This window comes from Bufo gargarizans, chromosome 4 (assembly GCF_014858855.1).
Source record: "Bufo gargarizans isolate SCDJY-AF-19 chromosome 4, ASM1485885v1, whole genome shotgun sequence".
NCBI classification, from domain to species: Eukaryota; Metazoa; Chordata; class Amphibia; order Anura; family Bufonidae; genus Bufo; species Bufo gargarizans.
In genome coordinates, this window is record NC_058083.1 from 531,682,093 (window position 1) to 531,705,560 (window position 23,468).

Here is a 23,468-nt window from a genome sequence, read left to right on the forward strand (position 1 = left end):
ACATGTTCATGGGGGGCCGCCTATGGCTACTGGCACATGTTCATGGGGGGCCGCCTATGGCTACTGGCACATGTTCATGGGGGGCCGCCTATGGCTACTGGCACATGATAGGGGGGCCCTATGGCTACTGGCACATGATAGGGGGGCCCTATGGCTACTGGCACATGATAGGGGGGGCGCCTATGGCTACTGGCACATGTTAATGGGGGGCTGAGGCTACTGGCACATGATTAAGGGGCATCTATGAGGGCACATTATTGGGGGACATCTATGGGGACACTTCTTACTGGCACATTATTGGTGGCACTATAGGCGCATCTACTGAGGCCACAAAGAACGGTTATTTTATATGGGGGCTCTGTATAGGGGCATTTTATACTGGGACACATTGCGGTGGGTACTATGGGGAAGGGGGGAGAGGACTACTACGGGGGCACTGAGAAGGGGTATTTTATGCTTACAAATTATGGGGGACACTGAGGGCATCTACTGGCGCTCTATATAGCGGGCATTTTATACTGGTAAATTTTGGGGGGCACTAGGGGGAGAGGAGCACTATGGGGGCATTTACTGGGGTCACTATATAGGGGTATTTTATATTGGCACATTATGGGGACATTAGTTCAACTAGGGGCATTACAGGGGGGTATTTTTTGCACTGACACATTATAAGGAGGAGAATTATTTCTACTGGGGGGGACATTATGGTGGGCTTTATTACCCCCCCCCCCCCCCATGGTATGACCCCCTAGTAGCAGCACCGGCCTCTCCCTGCTCTGCTATCCCTCTGCCCCTTCTCCAAATCCTTATTATGAAATCTTTCTCATTAGTATAAAACACAACATCAGCTCCGCCGAGCCCCCGGCCAAGTGTGGAAGTGGCGACCGAGATCCCTAAGGGCCGAGCCAAGTAATTGTAAGTTTTCATATGAAATATGTTTGTTATACACATATAACATACACTATACCACACAATATACAGTATACCGCTACACTGTGCCACACAATATACAGTATACCTCTACACTGTGCCACACAATATACGGTATACCTCTACACTGTGCCCCACAATATGCAGTATACCGCTACACTGTGCCACACAATATACAGTATACCTCTACACTGTGCCACACAATGTACAGCATACCTCTACACTGTGCCCCACAATGTACAGCATACATCTACACTGTGCCCCACAATGTACAGCATACCTCTACACTGTGCCACACAATATACAGTATACCTCTACACTGTGCCACACAATATACAGTATACCTCTCTATACTGTGCCCCACAATATACAGTATACCTCTACACTGTGCCCCACAATATGCAGTATACCGCTACACTGTGCCACACAATATACAGTATTTCTCTACACTGTGCCACACAATATACAGTATACCTCTCTATACTGTGCCACACAATATACAGTATATCGCTACACTGTGCCCCACAATATGCAGTATACCGCTACACTGTGCCACACAATATACAGTATACCTCTACACTGTGCCCCACAATATACAGTATACCTCTACACTGTGCCACACAATATACAGTATACCGCTACACTGTGCCACACAATATACAGTATACCTCTACACTGTGCCCCACAATATACAGAATACCTCTACACTGTGCTCCACAATGTACAGCTTACCTCTACACTGTGCCCCACAATGTACAGCATACCTCTACACTGTGCCACACAATATACAGTATACCTCTCTACACTGTGCCCCACAATATACAGTATACCTCTACACTGTGCCCCACAATGTACAGTATACCGCTACACTGTGCCACACAATGTACAGTATACCTCTACACTGTGCCACACAATATGCAGTATACCTCTACACTGTGCCCCACAATATACAGTATACCTCTACACTGTGCCCCACAATGTACAGCATACCTCTACACTGTGCCACACAATATACAGTATACCTCTACAATGTGCCCCACAATATACAGTATACCTCTACACTGTGCCCCACAATATACAGTATACCTCTACACTGTGCCACACAATATGCAGTATACCTCTACACTGTGCCCCACAATATACAGTATACCTCTACACTGTGCCCCACAATATACAGTATACCTCTACACTGTACCCCACAATGTACAGCATACCTCTACACTGTGCCACACAATATACAGTATACCTCTACAATGTGCCACACAATATACAGTATACCTCTATACTGTGCCCCACAATATACAGTATACCACTACACTGTGCCACACAATATGCAGTATACCTCTACGCTGTGCCCCACAATATACAGTATACCTCTACACTGTGCCCCACAATATACAGTATACCTCTACACTGTGCCCCACAATGTACAGCATACCTCTACACTGTGCCACACAATATACAGTATGTAATAAAAGAATGAGGGGCACTCCGTATAAGGGAACAGGAGACAATGGTTCACAATTTAAATTTAATATATCAATTCACTATACATAAAATCAACCATAAGATCAATAAAATCAGATGAATTCTATAACAAATGAGAATAAGGATCCTAGATCATTAGTACAATTTCAAAAAGTCCATAGAACAACAAACATCCGATATTCAATCACCACGGATGGTAAGGGCAGATTGCCGTTTCAGGGTGTCTCTTTCAAATGTATCGCAAAAAGATACATGATTTCCTCAATGTCCCATATATAACAGCCGGATTCCGACAAATTTATGGTCAGGTATTTGAGCAAGAAAGTTCTCTTGTATAATATCACAGCAACAGCCGAAGTGTCTTACCCTCTGTATGTCCGCACCGCTTGCATGAATACTCGAGGTAATGGCTGGATGAAGTTAACGCGGCGTCCCACGTGGTAAGAGTCTGACGTGACGTCTCACGTGACTCACCAACTTAGATCGTAATAGCGTATTCCTGTAGCGCTCACCGGCTCTATATTCGGCTGGCTGTGTAGATGGCCCCAACCGAAGCTGTCGCTCAACGGTTCACTCGTAGTGTTTAGGGGAGAGAAGGCTCACTGTCTCGACTTGCCCAAACGCGTTTCGAGGTATACACCTCTTCCTCAGTGGTGGAGACAGTGAGTTCTGAGCAGCCTTTTATATCCTCCCAGGAAGCCAGCTCAGGTGGAGCTGCTTTAATTGTAGCATCCGGAAAACATGGTATCGGCACCTGATCAAGTTCCATATTAAATCCTGCTACCTTCATAGTATGAATACTATAAACATAAAATATCGCAACATCCTATCATCTGTGTCAGAACAGCAACTGGCAAAGTGGTATCATCCCACAATCTATTCAATATTTAACATCTGCAATGTCCAGTTGGATGTCAAATGACAAACCGCAGCTATATATGGAATGTTCCCATGGACCTCATAGTTTATCACACTAACATAACATATCTCATTCTAATGAAATAAAAAAAAATATATAAAAAAAATATATATATATGTATAAAAATCTGGCCTAATAACATTGCCAATAACACTATCATATCATTTTCAAATAAAACGCACAGAAAACGCATATGCACTTTCAATGCTTTTTTGATGCGTTTTTTGTAAAAAAATAAAAAAATTTAAAATGATGCTAAAATCCTTTCAAATATAATAAAATACCCTCCTTATAAAATAAACGAAGCATCAGACAGTCAATTTCTTCCAAAATAGAGACCTGGGGGAAATCCCCTCAAAGAAGCATGATATTCCTTCCAAAAAGGGGATGGAAGTGTATATTTGTATGTAGATAGGGGAGGGGAGCTGGGCAGGGAGGCAGGAACAGGGTGCTGAGGAAGCAAACAGAACCCTGAATCAACATCTCCACCCAGCTCCCCCCCCCCCCCCCCCGACCCTCAGAGGAATCCAAATAGTTCCCATTCTGCATTTAAACCCCTGGGAATAAGGGAATCAAACTAAAAAATACGACGTGATTCCTGTCTGGACATGGCGGCCACATGATTGCCACCTCTCCATGGTTTTCTCACTCGTTCTAGTGCAATGAATGTCAAGGATGAGGGGTCACAATTGTGGACATCTTTAAAGTGTTTTGAGAGGGAATGTAGCAAATAACCTTTTTTAATATTTGCCAGATGTTCTGCCACTCTCTTTTTCAGAGTCCTCTTGGTCCTTCCTATATACTGTTTTTGACAGCTGCATTGTAGAAGGTAGATTATATCAGTCGAATCACAGGTCAGACATTCCTTAATGTCGAACCTGAAGGAATTTTGAGTCGACATGACACTTGTGGTTTTCCTGGCAAAATTGGTCATCTTGCAGTTCCCACACCGCCCACATCTATGGAAACCACCCCTTGTCAACCAATTTTGCCCTTCAGTGGAGCCTTTTTTACTCCTTTTCAATGTGGGTGCTATCTTGGATGCTAATGTGACCGCTTTAGTATATGTAATCCTCGGGTCTCTAGTGAGAGATGAACCTATGATCTTATCGTCCAAGAGAAAATGCCAATACTTTCTAATTATTTTTTCTACCTGTCGGTATTGGGAGTTATAGGGCAGGATCATCCTCAAAGTCTCATCTGTAGGGGTCGCAACTTTCGGGACAAAGAAATCTTGTCTATGCATATTCCTGACTTTTTCTAAAGCTTTTTTAACTGTCTGATTGGGATACTCCCTCTCTAGGAACTGTTGACTAAGAATAGTGGCTTCTTCCTCAAATTGTTTCTGGTCAGTACAATTTCGCTTTAATCGTCTAAATTGGCTAACTGGTATGTTAAGTAGCCATTTTGGCAAGTGGCAGCTGGAAAAGCGGATATAGCTATTCCTAGCTACCTCTTTCACGAAAGTACAACATTTGATCGTCTTTCCTTTTATCGCCACCTTAATATCCAGAAATTCAATCTCTTTGTGGCTAATCTTCGGAGTAAACACTAAGTTCCTATCATTCTCATTGATCTCTGTCAAAAATTTATCGAGGGTTTCCCTCGTGCCTTCCCAAATGAATAGCACGTCATCAATGTGCCTACGCCACAGGACCAGATTCCCCCCCAGTCTATGCCTGATGGTCTCACACTCCCACTGGGCTAGGAAGAGATTGGCATAGCTGGGAGCGAATCTGGTACCCATGGCGGTACCTGTAAGCTGAAGAAAAAAGTCCTGCTCAAAAGCGAAATAATTGTGTGAAAGGATGTATCTTACTCCCTCCAATATGAACATTAACTGGTCATCTTTGAGGGTATTCGCCTTCTGAAATTGTTTCAGCAACGCATCAATTCCCATCTTGTGTTCAATCACGGTATAAAGAGAGCTGACATCAAGTGTGCCAAGCAGCCATCCCTCCTTACATTCCAAGGATTCCAGTAGTTTGACAATATCCGTTGTATCTTTGATATAGGAGGCTGTGGTCTTAACTAAAGGTTGAAGCCAGCGATCAATATACCGCGACAAATTTGACGAAATTGAGTCAATTCCCGATACTATCGGTCTCCCTGGTGGACATTTCAAATCTTTATGGATTTTAGGGAGGCAATAGAAAACGGGGATCCTTTTTTGTGTTTCCATAATATATCTAGCCTCATGGTCCTGAAGGAATCCCACCTTAAGTCCCTTATCACACAAATTCTTTAGCTCTTTGTAGTATTTATCTGTCGGATCTCCTTTTAATTTCTGGTAAGTGGTCACATCTTCTAACTGTCTTAAACATTCTCTTCTATATGCTTCCGTATCTAAAATAACCACCGCTCCTCCTTTGTCAGCAGGTCTAATGGTGATCTCCCTAGTATTTTGCAATTCTTGGATCGCATCTCGTTCCTTTTTTGTCAAGTTCAGATTCTGAGTGCGACCTTTTAATGTTCTTAGTTCTTTTTCTACGCTGGTTTTGAACGTAATAATTTCCCCACTAATTTCCTGTCTAGGGTATTTTTGGGATTTAACTTTACAGTCAGTATGAGAGTATTCCCCAACATCTGACACATCCGGGATTGTTCCAGAGACTGGGTTTTTAAGAAAATATTTCTTCAAACAGAGCCTACGTATAAACTTTTCAATTCCCACATAAGTGGAAAATTTATCTAAGGCCCTGGTTGGAGAAAACTTCAAACCTTTGTTGAGAAGACATATCTGTGCCTGTGTGAGTGTAATCAAACTAATATTAATTATGTTTGATATTTCCTCGGTGGATTGTCATAATTCCTTCTTTTTTGTGTGTCTCCCTCTTCGTGTCTTTCGCCGTGTCTGTGTACTTGTTGGCCTCTGTGATATTGTCAAACTACTGGAATCCTTGGAATGTAAGGAGGGATGGCTGCTTGGCACACTTGATGTCAGCTCTCTTTATACCGTGATTGAACACAAGATGGGAATTGATGCGTTGCTGAAACAATTTTCAGAAGGCGAATACCCTCAAAGATGACCAGTTAATGTTCATATTGGAGGGAGTAAGATGCATCCTTTCACACAATTATTTCGCTTTTGAGCAGGACTTTTTTCTTCAGCTTACAGGTACCGCCATGGGTACCAGATTCGCCCCCAGCTATGCCAATCTCTTCCTAGCCCAGGGAGAGTGTGAGACCATCAGGCATAGACTGGGGGGGAATCTGGTCCTGTGGTGTAGGTACATTGATGACGTGCTATTCATTTGGGAAGGCACGAGGGAAACCCTCGATAAATTTTTGACAGAGATCAATGAGAATGATAGGAACTTAGTGTTTACTCCGAAGATTAGCCACAAAGAGATTGAATTTCTGGATATTAAGGTGGCGATAAAAGGAAAGACGATCAAATGTTGTACTTTCGTGAAAGAGGTAGCTAGGAATAGCTATATCCGCTTTTCCAGCTGCCACTTGCCAAAATGGCTACTTAACATACCAGTTAGCCAATTTAGACGATTAAAGCGAAATTGTACTGACCAGAAACAATTTGAGGAAGAAGCCACTATTCTTAGTCAACAGTTCCTAGAGAGGGAGTATCCCAATCAGACAGTTAAAAAAGCTTTAGAAAAAGTCAGGAATATGCATAGACAAGATTTCTTTGTCCCGAAAGTTGCGACCCCTACAGATGAGACTTTGAGGATGATCCTGCCCTATAACTCCCAATACCGACAGGTAGAAAAAATAATTAGAAAGTATTGGCATTTTCTCTTGGACGATAAGATCATAGGTTCATCTCTCACTAGAGACCCGAGGATTACATATACTAAAGCGGTCACATTAGCATCCAAGATAGCACCCACATTGAAAAGGAGTAAAAAAGGCTCCACTGAAGGGCAAAATTGGTTGACAAGGGGTGGTTTCCATAGATGTGGGCGGTGTGGGAACTGCAAGATGACCAATTTTGCCAGGAAAACCACAAGTGTCATGTCGACTCAAAATTCCTTCAGGTTCGACATTAAGGAATGTCTGACCTGTGATTCGACTGATATAATCTACCTTCTACAATGCAGCTGTCAAAAACAGTATATAGGAAGGACCAAGAGGACTCTGAAAAAGAGAGTGGCAGAACATCTGGCAAATATTAAAAAAGGTTATTTGCTACATTACCTCTCAAAACACTTTAAAGATGTCCATAATTGTGACCCCTAATCCTTGACATTCATTGCACTAGAACGAGTGAGAAAACCATGGAGAGGTGGCAATCATGTGGCCGCCATGTCCAGACAGGAATCACGTCGTATTTTTTAGTTTGAATCCCTTATTCCCAGGGGTTTAAATGCAGAATGGGAACTATTTGGATTCCTCTGAGGGTCGGGGGGGGGGGGGGGAGCTGGGTGGAGATTTTGATTCAGGGTTCTGTTTGCTTCCTCAGCACCCTGTTCCTGCCTCCCTGCCCAGCTCCCCTCCCCTATCTACATACAAATATACACTTCCATCCCCTTTTTGGAAGGGATATCATGCTTCTTTGAGTGGATTTCCCCCAGGTCTCTATTTTGGAAGAAATTGACTGTCTGATGCTTCGTTTATTTTATAAGGAGGGTATTTTATTATATTTGAAAGGATTTTAGCATCATTTTAAATTTTTTAATTTTTTTTACAAAAAACGCATCAAAAAAGCATTGAAAGCGCATATGCGTTTTCTGTGCGTTTTATTTGAAAATGATATGATAGTGTTATTGGCAATTTTATTAGGCCAGATTTTTATATATATTTTTTTTTTATATATATTTTTTTTTTATTTCATTAGAATGAGATATGTTATGTTAGTGTGATAAACTATGAGGTCCATGGGAACATTCCATATATAGCTGCGGTTTGTCATTTGACATCCAACTGGACATTGCAGATGTTAAATATTGAATAGATTGTGGGATGATACCACTTTGCCAGTTGCTGTTCTGACACAGATGATAGGATGTTGCGATATTTTATGTTTATAGTATTCATACTATGAAGGTAGCAGGATTTAATATGGAACTTGATCAGGTGCCGATACCATGTTTTCCGGATGCTACAATTAAAGCAGCTCCACCTGAGCTGGCTTCCTGGGAGGATATAAAAGGCTGCTCAGAACTCACTGTCTCCACCACTAAGGAAGAGGTGTATACCTCGAAACGCGTTTGGGCAAGTCGAGACAGTGAGCCTTCTCTCCCCTAAACACTACGAGTGAACCGTTGAGCGACAGCTTCGGTTGGGGCCATCTACACAGCCAGCCGAATATAGAGCCGGTGAGCGCTACAGGAATACGCTATTACGATCTAAGTTGGTGAGTCACGTGAGACGTCACGTCAGACTCTTACCACGTGGGACGCCGCGTTAACTTCATCCAGCCATTACCTCGAGTATTCATGCAAGCGGTGCGGACATACAGAGGGTAAGACACTTCGGCTGTTGCTGTGATATTATACAAGAGAACTTTCTTGCTCAAATACCTGACCATAAATTTGTCGGAATCCGGCTGTTATATATGGGACATTGAGGAAATCTTGTATCTTTTTGCGATACATTTGAAAGAGACACCCTGAAACGGCAATCTGCCCTTACCATCCGTGGTGATTGAATATCGGATGTTTGTTGTTCATTGGACTTTTTGAAATTGTACTAATGATCTAGGATCCTTATTCTCATTTGTTATAGAATTCATCTGATTTTATTGATCTTATGGTTGATTTTATGTATAGTGAATTGATATATTAAATTTAAATTGTGAACCATTGTCTCCTGTTCCCTTATACGGAGTGCCCCTCATTCTTTTATTACATTATTTTTCCTTCTGTGCGGTCTGGGTGGACCGAGAGGTGTGCACCCTGTCCATTCAGTATTGGGGTGAGCCGCTGATTTTTACACAATATACTGATACCTCTCTACACTGTGCCCTACAATATATAGTATACTGCTACACTGTGCCACACAATATACAGTATACCTCTACACTGTGCCTCACAATGTACAGTATACCACTACACTGTGCCACACAATATACAGTATACCTCTACACTGTGCCCCACAATATACAGTATACCTCTACACTGTGCCACACAATATACAGTATACCTCTACACTGTGCCCCAAAATATACAGTATACCTCTACACTGTGCTACACAATATACAGTATACCTCTACACTGTGCCCCAAAATATACAGTTTCTTCTGTAAAAGTCATCAAGTGTCATGGGGGGCCCCTTATTGTTTTTCGCCCCAGGGCCCCATTTCACCTAGAACCGGCCCTGCCCCTCCCCTACCTAATACGTTTCAATAATTAGATTTTGTTGCAAAATTATTTTTATTAAGGGTTTTACATGAAGTCTTAAATAACATACATTGAAATTCAAGCGTATATATAAAAATAAGCGCCATTAAGACATAAGAATATATCAGACTGGCAAAGAGGTAGTTATATTCAAATGGCTCAGGTGTTAGCTTGACCTCTCGACAATGTATTTTTACAGTTCAATATAGGTAACAAGTAATGAGTCCTAAAGGAACATAGCCGGGGATATAGGGAGGTCAGAGGGGAAAAAGGGGGGGGGGGGGGAGGGGGATTAGATGTGATTGGTGTAGGTCTGTTATATATCATCACAATTTGACCGTCTTGCCGAAACATCAAAACCCTACATCGGTTGTATTAATCATCTAAATGTCACTAATGGACCATCTTTGCCTTATTTGGTTCCAGGCCCTATGTACAATCCAGGTCCTGCTTGATGCAATCATTTTATTAGGGATTTAGGTATCTGAGAAGTGTCTGTATGCTCGCCAAGGGCTCGGGATTCTCTCGAATTGAAAAGTGGTGCGGGCATCTCTGTGCGCTAATTGTTCTAAGCGGTACAGCTGGTCATATTTCTGTATCCAGTGTAGAAAGTTGGGGGCGTCTGGAGACTTCTAGTGCACCGCTACTAATAGTCTGGCCACAGCTAACAATGTACTGGTCAGGTTTTGGGTGTGTTTGGCACACTGGAACTTTCGGTGAAACCGGAACCGAGGCCCCACACACCTCCCAGATGGTTTTGCATATCTTTTGCCAATAGGGTTGAATTTTTGAGCAGGTCCACCATATATGCCCATGTGTCCCTGTGCCATTATTACATCTCCAGCATTCAGGGCTACAGTCAGGGAATACATGGTTTAGTCGCTGCGGGGTATAGTACCATTGCATTAATACTTTATAGCTATTTTCTTGTAACTTCACACATCTGGACACCTTTGAGAAGTTCAACAATGCTTGCTTAGAGTCATTAGGGGTAAAATAAATATCTAAATCCCTCTTCCACCGTTCAAAGCATGGGAAGGTTTTGGATTCTGACATTAGCAAGTTGTATAGTTTGGATATTTTGCTCTTTGGCTCTTTGGTTTGTAAAGCTAATTTCTCGAATACTGAAAGTTCCTGTGGGTCAGTGAAATGTATTAACAGTTTTTTGATGGTCTGAATAAAGTGAGCCAAATGAAAGGTAGATAGGCTGCCCATCAAGGGGTGAGTTTTCAAGACAGCAAAGGATGGGACATCATTATCTGGACACAACTCTAAGGGCTGTTTCACACGAGCGGATGCCGTCCGTGACATCCTCTCCGTGAATGACAGCCAAGACCCGATGCAGACTGCAGAGGCACGGAGCATTAACATGATTGATAATGCTCCGTGCCTCTCTGTGATCTCTTTACCACGAAATCACAGTGAGATAAAAGTTGTCACTGTGATTTCGTAGTAAAGAGGTCACAGAGAGGCACGGAGCATTATCAATCATGTTAATGCTCCGTGCTTCTGCAGTTCGCATCGAGTCTTCGCTGTCATTCACGGAGCGGATGTCAGTCACGCACGGCATCCGCTCGTGTGAAACAGCCCTAAGGCCGGGCTGTCAAAAGTCTTCACTCTTTCAGGTACGGTCTCTTGAAAGTGGGTAGTGGATTGAAAAAGTACATCTCTTACTTGCATGAGTGTAAGATAATTAGGGGAGAGCTGATTCAACCAGTTAGAGCTTAACCATATGTAAAGCGTGTATCTAGTAATCGGACTATGAGTGTGAAGCAGTTTATCTGCCTTAGTACGGTCTAGAAAAAGTAGGGAACGAAGTGGGATGGAAGACAGATCATTTTCAACCAATAAATCTAAACGATTACCATTTGGTCTCAACCATTCTAAGCACCTGGAGCATACTATCGCTTTATGGTAAGCGTAAAGGTCAGGTACCCCAAGCCCACCTTTGGATTTTGCAATCTGGATTTCTTACCTCCCCATAGGAATTTTGAGAAGATATTTAGTAATTTTTTAAAATAAAAAACTTGGGGATTGATATAGGTAGAGCCTGAAGATACTAAAGTACGGTGGCATCAGAATGGTCTTAAGAAGTGTTCTGCGACCAAACCACGTTACATATGGTTAGTCCCATGAACCTATTAGATCTTCTAACCTTTTGGGTAGCAGGAGGAAGTTTCCTCTAAACAATTGGGAATAATCTGGGGTGAGCTTCACTCCCAGAAATGTTACAGAGAGAGTGGTCCACTGAAAGGAAGTGAGTTTCTGCACTTTAGCCATGTCTTTCAGAGGGAGCGAAACATTCCGGACTGTGGATTTGGATAAATTTACCAAAAAGTTGGAAAGAGTTTTAAATGTCTGAAGCGTAGAAACAATTGCTGGGAAGGCAACTTTAGGGTTCGAGATCAGCAATAACACATCATCTGCGAAGGCCGCAGTTTGATGGGTTGTGGTACCAACTGTCACACCAGAGATATCATGGCGCTGTCAAAATGATTGTAAAAGTGTTTCAATTACTAAAACAAACAACAACGGGGATAGGGGACATCCTTGGCATGTGCCATTTGAAATATTGAAGTCGGGGGAGATGGTGCAGTTTACTAAAATATGTGCTGTAGGCTCTTTGTACATTGCCATAAATTGTACCCTTTTATAAATGAGTCTGGGATGCCGAATTTAGACATAGTTAGGGTCATAAATAACCAGTCTACTCTGTCAAAAGCTTTTTCAGCGTCCATACTAAGAATAGCTAATGGTGACTAAATTTATTTTTTAGTTGCATTAGTTGAATAACTCTAATAATGTTGTTCTCTCCTTCCCTTCCAGGTATAAAGCCCACCTGTGCAGACTAACCAATCAAATTGCGGCAGTGAAACAAATGCCGGTTTCATGCTCTGATCTGCGCTCTGCAGATCAGAGCATTAAATCAGGTAGGGTCCTCGTAATACCCCCCCCCCCCCGATCTGTGGCTGTGCCCCCCATCTGTGCCCCTCCAAGCCCCCCCTTGTGTCCGCCTGCAGCTCATCTAGAGGCAGCTGCCCTGATGTGGTCCGCCTCCTCCCCGCCCCATGCATTAATTTTCTAGACGCCCCTCCTGCCCCAGCCTCCCTCAATATTGTCGGCAGTACCCCCCGATCCCCCCCTTTTCCAGCGCTGCCCCCGATCCCCCTGCTGTGTGTGATGGCGGCGGCTCCATTACTGAGCTGCCGCCATCAGAAGAGAGTGTCAGCTCTATGCTGACACTCTCCTGTAACCCCATAGATGTTGCGGCATCCATAGGGTTAATAGCACCCAATGGTTGCCATGGCAACCGGACGCTTTGCAAATGGCAAAGGCGTCCAGTGCTGCCACCTACAGGACATCTGGAAGTATTATACTTTGGAATGCAAGAGCATTGCAAAGTATAGTACAACTATCAGCCCCACTGGATCTTCAAGATCCAAGAGGGAACTGATAAAAAAAAGTGAAAATAATAAAAGTAAAAATAAATAAATAAAAATGTAAATTAAAAAAAAGAAATTGCCTTTTCCTATAAAAAAATGAAAAATAAAAAACACATATTAGGTGTCACCGCGTCCGTAACGACCGTCTCTATAAATATATCATATGATAAACACCATAAAAATAAAATTATGACCCCCAAAATAGTACCAATCAAACCATCACCTCGTCCCGGAAAAAATGATACCCTATTTAAGACAATCGCCCAAAAAATAAAAAAGCTATGGCTCTCAAACTATAGAGACACTAAAACATCATTTTTTTGGTTCCAGAAATGCTATTATTGTGTAAAACTTAAATAAATAAGAAAAAATATACACTTTAGGTATTGCCACGTCCATAAAGGGTTAAAGGGAACCTGTCACCGGGATTTTGGGTATAGAGCTGAGGACATGGGTTGCTAGATGGCCGCTAGCACATCCGCAATATCCCGTCCCCATAGCTCTGTGTGCTTTTATTGTGTAAAAAAAACGATTTTATACATATGCAAATGAACCCGAGATGAGTCCTGTCCTAGAGATGAGTCAGGGACAGGACTCATCTCAGGTTCATTTGCATATGTAGCAAATCGTTTTTTTCCCACAATAAAAGCACTCAGAGCTATGGGGACTGGGTATTGCGGATGTGCTAGTGGCCATCTCGCAACCCATTTCCTCAGCTCTATACCCAAAATCCCGGTGACAGGTTCCCTTTAAGGAGCGAGATTGGTCTGTAATTTGAACAAAGTGTATGATCTTTATTTGGCTTCGGGATGATAGTGATTTGTGCTGTTAACATATCTCTAGAACAAGCAACTCCCTCCCTTGTCATGTTAAATATCTTTAATAGCCTGGGTAATAGTGTATCTTTGAAGGTGTTGTAATAGGAGATGGGAAGGCCATCTGGACCCGACTCCTATTAATAGGGGAATTTTTAAGGGTTGTATGCAGTTCCATAATTGAAAAAGGGGTGTTTAATGCGGATATTTGAGCCGCCGTTAGGGAGGGTAATTTCAGGTCGTGTAACCACTTCTGTATTTGGAGAGTTCTCCGGTTTGTCTGAGATTCGGTCTGCAGTTCTCTCAAATTGTATAGCTGGTTATAATATTTGCAGAATTGTTCGGCAATTAAATCAGTTTTATGAACTAATCTCAAATCCGATGCTTTTATCTGGGATATACAGGTCCTTCTAAAAAAATGAGCATATTGTGATAAAGTTCATTATTTTCTGTAATGTACTGATAAACATTAGACTTTCATATATGTTAGATTCATTACACACAACTGAAGTAGTTCAAGCCTTTTATTGTTTTAATATTGATGATTTTGGCATACAGCTCATGAAAACCCCAAATTCCTATCTAAAAAAATTAGCATATTTCATCCGACCAATAAAAGAAAAGTGTTTTTAATACAAAAAAAGTCAACCTTCAAATAATTATGTTCAGTTATGCACTCAATACTTGTTCGGGAATCCTTTTGCAGAAATGACTGCTTCAATGCGGCGTGGCATGGAGGCAATCAGCCTGTGGCACTGCTGAGGTGTTATGGAGGCCCAGGATGCTTCGATAGCGGCCTTAAGCTCATCCAGAGTGTTGGGTCTTGCGTCTCTCAACTTTATCTTCCCAATATCCCACAGATTCTCTATGGGGTTCAGGTCAGGAGAGTTGGCAGGCCAATTGAGCACAGTAATACCATGGTCAGTAAACCATTTACCAGTGGTTTTGGCACTGTGAGCAGGTGCCAGGTCGTGCTGAATAATGAAATCTTAATCTCCATAAAGCTTTCAGGCAGATGGAAGCATGAAGTGCTCCAAAATCTCCTGATAGCTAGCTGCATTGACCCTGCCCTTGATAAAACACAGTGGACCAACACCAGCAGCTGACATGGCACCCCAGACCATCACTGACTGTGGGTACTTGACACTGGACTTCAGGCATTTTGGCATTTCCCTCTCCCCAGTCTTCTTCCAGACTCTGGCACCTTGATTTCCGAATGACATGCAAAATTTGCTTTCATCCGAGAAAAGTACTTTGGACCACTGAGCAACAGTCCAGTGCTGCTTCTCTGTAGCCCAGGTCAGGCGCTTCTGCCACTGTTTCTGGTTCGAAAGTGGCTTGACTTGGGGAATGCGGCACCTGTAGCCCATTTCCTGCACACGCCTGTACACGGTGGCTCTGGATGTTTCTACTCCAGACTCAGTCCACTGCTTCCGCAGGTCCCCCAAGGTCTGGAATCGGTCCTTCTCCACAATCTTCCTCAGGGTCCGGTCACCTCTTCTCGTTGTGCAGCGTTTTCTGCCACACTTTTTCCTTCCCACTAGACTTCCCACTGAGGTGCCTTGATACAGCACTCTGGGAACAGCCTATTCAGTTCAGAAATTTCTTTCTGTGTCTTATCCTCTTGCTTGAGGGTGTCAATGATGGCCTTCTGGACAGCAGTCAGGTCGGCAGTCTTACCCATGATTGCGGTTTTGAGTAATGAACCAGGCTGGGAGTTTTTAAAAGCCTCAGGAATCTTTTGCAGGTGTTTAGAGTTAATTAGTTGATTCAGATGATTAGGTTAATAGCTCGTTTAGAGAACCTTTTCATGATATGCTAATTTTTTTAGATAGGAATTTTGGGTTTTCATGAGCTGTATGCCCAAATCATCAATATTAAAACAATAAAAGGCTTGAACTACTTCAGTTGGTGTGTAATGAATCTAAAATATATGAAAGTCTAATGTTTATCAGTACATTACAGAAAATAATGAACTTTATCACAATATGCTAATTTTTTTAGAAGGACCTGTATAGGAAGCTGCTTTCCTCTTCTTGATTTGAGACAGCAGTACTTAGTAGCTTTATTGCCGTGAGTGTAATATTTATATTGGGTTGATAAAAAAAAAAGTTTGGCCATATTAGCATTGAAAATGTTTTTCAATTCTGATCTCAAGGTGTCCAGATGTACTAGTGTGTCTAGGTTCAGAGATCTTCTATGCTGCATTTCTAGTCTGTTGTGATCTCATTTTTTTTCTTTTGCTTTTGTTTTTTTTATGAAAGATCACAGTGAGATCAAGTGACCTCTAATGACCGCTTTATGGGCGTCCCATAGCGAGATCGGTGACATATCTGTAGACTCATTCAATCGGAAATATTCTTCCAGTATGCTAGTCAGATTCAATATTTGAGAGCTATGTAATAATGTCTCGTTAAGTCTCCATCTAAACTCAGCTTTAGGCATATTTGGTATAGTAAATGAAAGGATAACTGGTGCATGGTCTGATAGTAGTATATTTCTGATTTTTGTGGCTATGCAATTTTAGAGGGACTGCCTCTGCAATAAAATATAGTCAAGTCTATGGTATGTTTGGTGAGTTACAGAGAAAAAGGTGTAATCCCTATCACTAGCATGAAGAGCTCTCCAAGAGTCTACTAAACCAATTCGGATATAGCCTTGTTGATTCTATACAGCAAATTTTTACATAGTGTCGACGAACCTGTTGAGGAATCTAAGGAAGGGACTAGTGTGGCGTTAAGGTCTCCACCTAGAAAAGCTATGCCTTCTGCAAAATCCCCAAATTGCCCAATATAATCCAAAAGCCATTCGGCTTGGGATGTGTTGGGGGCGTACATACTACCTAGAGTGAATAATTGGGGTCCTATCGTGCCTTTGACAAATATAAATCTGCGTTCCGTATCTTTTAATGTATCTTAGTGTATGGATGGTGTGTTTTTATGTATGGCAATACTAACACCTTTAGTGGCTGTTGTGGGGATGGGTTATTAAACCATTGATTAAAAAGTTGATGTGAAAGCTTGGGTATGTGATTTTTCCGGAAGTGGGTTTCTTGTAGGAGGGCTACTTGAGCCTTCAGTTTGTGTAGGTGATGACAGACTTGGCTCCTTTTAGTAGGGGCATTCAGTCCCTTGACGTTATAGGAACAGATCTGTAGGTTAGCCATAATCAGCTAGGTATACATTCCGGAAAAAACACCTGATTAGTCTTAGCAAGACATATATTACTTTGGGGAGGGAGGGAGGAAAGGAAAAGGAATGGGTGTGAGGGAGGGACCTAAAAGAAACAAGGATCTGGAAAAAAAAACAAATGCAACAATAACACAAAAAACAATTGGTCAACATCTGAGTCTGGGGGAGGTGTCAACTCAGGTGACCAAGGAGACCTTGGAGCTAGCTTCTATGGGATATACAACATTCAATACTTAGCCGAGTAAAAGGTAGAGAAGGTTGCAGTATTGACACTTGGCATACAGTAGATAGGTGAAGATGAAAGAGGAAAATAAGGAAGTTGGGTGTAATTCTAGTGCTGGCCACTAGATGTCACCCTGTCTCCACATTTGGCATCGGAGTTTCAGAAGACAGAATTACAGGAAGAAGATGAGCCGGCTGTTCGTACATGACAGCGCGGAATGAGGACAGGTAGTGGACGGAAGATGATAAGATGGGGGTGGGGGAGACGCAACACAAATAAAAGGTGCAAGGAAGTAAGCAAAGAGCAAGAAGAAAAGTCCAGCTCATACAGGTAAACGTTAATCTCACATAGTTGGAGTGATCCATTGCCCATGTCATAGATGGATCCACACATCAGAAAACACTAGGGATTGACCAGGCTAAGTCCATCTTTCTTGTGGGCGAGTGCCAGGTGAACCTCTTGGGCCTCTGCTGTTTGGGTACAACGTCTTGCCAGACATTCTTTGCAGGTAATGAGGGCAAAATAGCTAGGTTTTGCGCTGGGACCCAGTCCTGAATGTCCAGATCCTGTATCTCTAGGGCTTCACAAACTCTCAGAAGATCAGCGTGGCTCCTTAATATTTGCTTGCGCAGTGGGGTATTAATCAAGAGGCCTAATGGGTGCAGCCATTAATCAAGAGGCCTAACGGGTATGTTAATTTCTTCAGGTGGATGATTTCCAGAAGGGGTTTGAGATGTCTCCTCTTCCTTAGGGTCATGGGCGATAGATCCTGATAGATCGGTACTATGGAGCCCTCTATTTCAGCCGTCTTGTCTGGTCAGGCTGCGGCCATGATCTTTTCTTTTGTTGAGTAACTAACCATACGGCAGATTACATCCCTAGGGGGTTCCTGTGGTTTTGGTAGCGGCCTTGAGGCTCTGTGGATCGGATCCATTTAAAAAATCACTCCTTGGCTGTCTGAGACTAATCGAGCGACAATTGTATGACCTCTTGTTGAAGAGACTCCAGGGGCACCGATTCTGGTATGCCTTTTAGCCTGATGTTGGTCCGGCGGCACCTGTTGTCTTTATCTTCCACCAGGGAATAAAGATAGTTAATATGAGCCTGCACATTATCCAGGTTATGGGACACTTGTTCACTGAAGTCAATGATCTTGTGTTGCGCAGTTTCAATTTCGTCCACTCTGACGCTTAACTGCCGTACATCTGACTTTATTTTAGAGCGATCTTGTCGGAGAGGCTCTAGAGCAGCTTTCATGAGGTCTTTCATAAAGTCCCTGGGGAGGGGTAAGTCATCTGCAGGTGTATTACCTTCCGATTCACACTCCTTCTCCCTCTGGCTCGGCCTCTTCCTCATCCATGAGAGCAGCTTGTCGGCTCGGCACCATCTTGGGATTGGACCGCATGTCCGTCCTTCTGATGAATCTGTCCAAATCGCCCTGGCCAACTGCCGATTTTAGCTTTCCTGGGGTGTCTTTGGGCTTTACTCTTTACTGGGTTTGCCCACTTTTGTGCTGTAATTGTAGCTTAACCACTTCAACCCCCCTAGCTTAAACCCCCTTAAAGGGGTTATCCGAGTTAATTAAAAAAAAAAAACTCTTAAAATCCATCAGGATATACATATAATTTGGTTAAGCTAGATTTCATCAAGTTAAAACCCATATGTACACCTTTTCATGCTTCTGTCATTGCTGTGTTTACATGCTGAAGTCAGTGGCGTACTGCCAATATAGGCAGACCACGCAGCTGCTATGGGGCCCGTGGGAGGGGGGGGCCCGGAGTGCATGGAAGCAAGGGCCGGCTCCCAGCTACCACCATTCTTCCTTCTCTGCTGCTGGACTGCATTTAGTTTTACTTTGGAGAAAGGGACAGCACAGTACCGTGCAGGGATTGTTCCTTTCTCCAAAGTAAACTTTACCGATCTGACATGAGCAGACAGCTCCCCCCCCCCTCCTCCTCTCTGCAGTGTGATATTCCTTCATGTGTGAGGAGGGGGCGGAGCCAGAGGAGCCGAGGCAGCAGCAGGAGATAATGGAGACCCTGCACCTTCTGACCTCCGGTGTCACTGTGCCTCCAGTATAAAGTTCAGTCCCTCACCGGTCCTCCTACACAGCAACAATGGGGTAAGTTACTGTGGGAGGGAAGTCAGAGTCCTGATTGAAACTGCTGCCAGAGAACATCTTGTGTCCCCCTGCTGTTCCAGCCCTTCACAGACCTGCCCACTGACTATCTCACCTATACTTCATGCAAAGCAAGAAGTTATGTCTCCCAGTGACTCCCCCCCCCATCAGTGGCATTTCAAATTTTCCCAGCCCTCACCCCCATATGTATGATGTAATGTCTCTGGAGGTTATATCAGCGCTGGAGCGTTATAAGAGAAGCAGCTGATATCAGTCACATAGGATGCAATGTCTCTGGCGGTTATATCAGCGCTGGAGCGTTATAAGAGAAGCGGCTGATATCAGTCACATAGGATGCAATGTCTCTTGCGGTTATATCAGTGCTGGAGCATTATAAGAGAAGCGGCTGATATCAGTCACATACGATGTAATGTCTCTGGAAGTTATATCAGCACTGGAGCGTTATAAGAGGAGCGGCTGATATCAATCACATAGGATGTAATGTCTCTGGAGGTTATATCAGCACTGGAGCGTTATAAGAGGAGCGGCAGATATCAGTCACATGTGATGTAATGTCTCTGGACAGTGCACAGCCCCCATCATTTAACCCCCCAGGTGCCACGATCAATGCTGATCGCGGCACCTGTGAGTGAAGGCGGAGGAATGCGGTTCCCTCTATAAAAAAAAATTATGATTTATCCATAAGAGTTTTAAAAGGTTATTTATACATTGTATTTCTTTACTTATTAGCAAATGGGTGTGGCAGCGGAGGAGCCACGGCCAGGGGTGGGTAATGGGCGGAGTTAGGGGGCCCAATTCAGATTCTTGCTATGGGGCCCAATGATTTTTGTGTACGCCCCTGGCTGAAGTACATGCTGAGGGGGCGTGTACCAACAAAGCCTGAGCTCTGCCTCATGAATATTTCTGGGCGTGAACAACCTGACCTTTCCCTCACCCTGCTCTGCACTTTGCAAAAAAAAAAAAAATGCATTGCAATAACGGATCCGTCTATCTGCTTGTCATGCGGATGGACGGATCCCTCTTGCAGTCTTTTTCAGAGTTTTCCCGGTTTGTGCATGCGCAGACCAGAAGGACGGATCCGTCCTTCAGTTGTTTTGCAATGCCGGATCCGCAAGGCAGTTCCGTCGTTAGGGGCTGCCTTCCGGATCTGCCGATCAGTGTGACAAGTGACGGCATTTGTAGACAGATCCAGGTGCGGATCCGTCTAGAAATACATTGCAATAACGGATCTGTCTATCCGCTTGTCATGCGGATTGACCGATCCCTCTGTCAGTCTTTTTCACAGTTTTCATGGTCTGTGCATGCGCAGACCGGAAGGACGGATCCGTCCTTCAGTTGTTTTGCAACACCGGATCCGCAAGGCAGCTCCGTCGTCGGAGCTGCGTGCCTGCTGGATCTGCTGATCAGTGTGACAACTAAGGCTACTTTCACATTTGCGTTCGGGGCTCCGCTTGTGAGTTCCGTTTAAAGGCTCTCACAAGCGGCCCCGAACGGATCCGTCCAGCCCTAATGCATTCTGAGTGGATGCGGATCCGCTCAGAATGCATCAGTCTGGCACCATTTGGGATCCGCTCCGCTCAGCAGGCGGACACCTGAACGCCTGGCCGAGCGGAGGCAAACGGATCCGTCCAGACTTACAATGTAAGTCAATGGGGACGGATCCGTTCGAAGGTGACACAATATGGTGCAATTTTCAAACGGATCCGTCCCCCATTGACTTTCAATGTAAAGTCTGGACGGATCCGTCTGCGGCTACTTTCACACTTAGAATTTATTTTACAATATAATGCAGACGGATCTGTTCTGAACGGATCCATCGTCTGCATTATATGAGCAGATCCATCTCAGACGGATCCGCTCTGAACGCAAGTGTGAAAGTAGCCTAACAGCATTTGTAGACGGATCCAGGTGCGGATCCGTCTAGAAATGCATTGCAATAACGGATCCGTCCAGCGGCACGGATCCATTAAAGCGGCAGGGCGGATCCGACAGGGTGAACAGCCTGTCGGATACGTCCTGCCGCTAGTGTGAAATTATCATTAGCATTATCTGTATCTTTGCAATATCTATATTATTCAAATATATATTCAATATGGATATTGCTTAGATAAATACATATATTGGTGGCAGATAGGGATTTTATATAGCTGAATAATGATGATGATGATGGTGACCAATTATTTATTTATATTTCCCAGGGGGTGTTCAATGTGTACTAGTGGGGGAGGGGGGGACAGGGCTGTAATAACGATCCTCAGATGCAGAGGGGAACGACAAACTGCCACCTCTAGCCCCAGTGAATGCAGGAGGGAATAACATACCCTGCTGCCGGAGAAGAGATCGCCTCGGCTCTGGTATGTACTGAGCATGAGCGATCGCATACCATCACCGAGGCAGTGTGAGAAGAGCTGGAGGGGGGAGGGCACCAGAGGCTCTGACGTTTCGTTTACAGAGCCTGGCCACTCCCTCAAGCAGGGAGAAGGCTCTAAACGAGACGTCATCAGCAGAGCAGGCTTACTGACGTCGGGGGTCACATGACCCAGAACTGAACTGGCCAAATAGTGATAGATAGGTTATGAAAGTGATTTTAATAAACTTTCACTGGACTACAATAAAAGCAATTAGAATAGATTTATTTAAGTCGGATAACCCCTTTAATGACCAGGCCACTTTTTACACTTCTGCACTACACTACTTTCACCATTTATTGCTCGGTCATGCAACTTACCACCCAAATACCACATTTGGTGGTATTTCATTGCTGCTGACATTTTTACTTTTTGTATTATTAATCCAAATTTACCGAAATTTTTGCAAAAAAATGACATTTTTCACTTTCAGTTAAACACGACAAAAAACGACATCTATATATAAATTTTTCTCTAAATTTATTGTTCTACATGTCTTTGATTAAAAAAATGGTTTGGGTAAATGTTATAGCGTTTACAAACTATGGTACAAAATGTGAGTTTCCGCTTTTTTAAGCAGCTCTGACTTTCTGAGCACCTGTCATGTTTCCCGAGGTTCTACAATGCCCAGACAGTAGAAAAACCCCACAAATGACCCCATTTCGGAAAGTAGACACCCTAAGGTATTCGCTGATGGGCATAGTGAGTTCATAGAACTTTTTATTTTTTGTCACAAGTTAGCGGAAAATGATGAATTTTTTTAAATTTTTTATTTCCTTACAAAGTCTCATTTTCCACTAACTTGTGACAAAAAATAAAAACTTCCATGAACTCACTATGCCCATCATGAAATACCTTGGGGTGTCTTCTTTCCAAAATGGGGTCACTTGTGGGGTAGTTATACTGCCCTGGCATTTTAGGGGCCTAAATGCGTGCAAAGTAGTTTGCAATCAAAATCTGTAAAAAATGGCCGGTGAAATATGAAAGGTGCTCTTTGGAATGTGGGCCCCGTTGCCCACCTAGGCTGCAAAAAAGTGTCACACATCTGGTATCGCCGTATTCAGGAGAAGTTGGGGAATGTATTTTGGGGTGTAATTTTACATATACCCATGCTGGGTGAGATAAATATCTTGGTCAAATGCCAACTTTGTATAAAAAAAAATGGGAAAAGTTGTCTTTTGCCGAGATATTTCTCTCACCCAGCATGGGTATATGTAAAATGACACCCCAAAACATATTCCCCAACTTCTCCCGAGTACAGCGATACCACATGTGTGACACTTTTGTGGATCCGATCCATGGATGCGTGGATCCGTAAAACACATATGGACATCTGAATGGAGCCTTACAGGGGGGGGGGGGATCAATGACAGAGGGGTGATCAGGGAGTGTATATAGGGGTGATCACCCCCCTGTAAGGCTGTCACCCCCCTGTAAGGCTCCATTCAGACATCCGTATGTGTTTTGCGGATCCGATCCATGGATGTGTGGATCCGTAATACACATACGGACGTCTGAATGGAGCCTTACAGGGGGGTGATCAATGACAGGGGGGTAATCAATGACAGGGGGTGATCAGGGAGTCTATATGGGGTGATCAGGGGTTCATAAG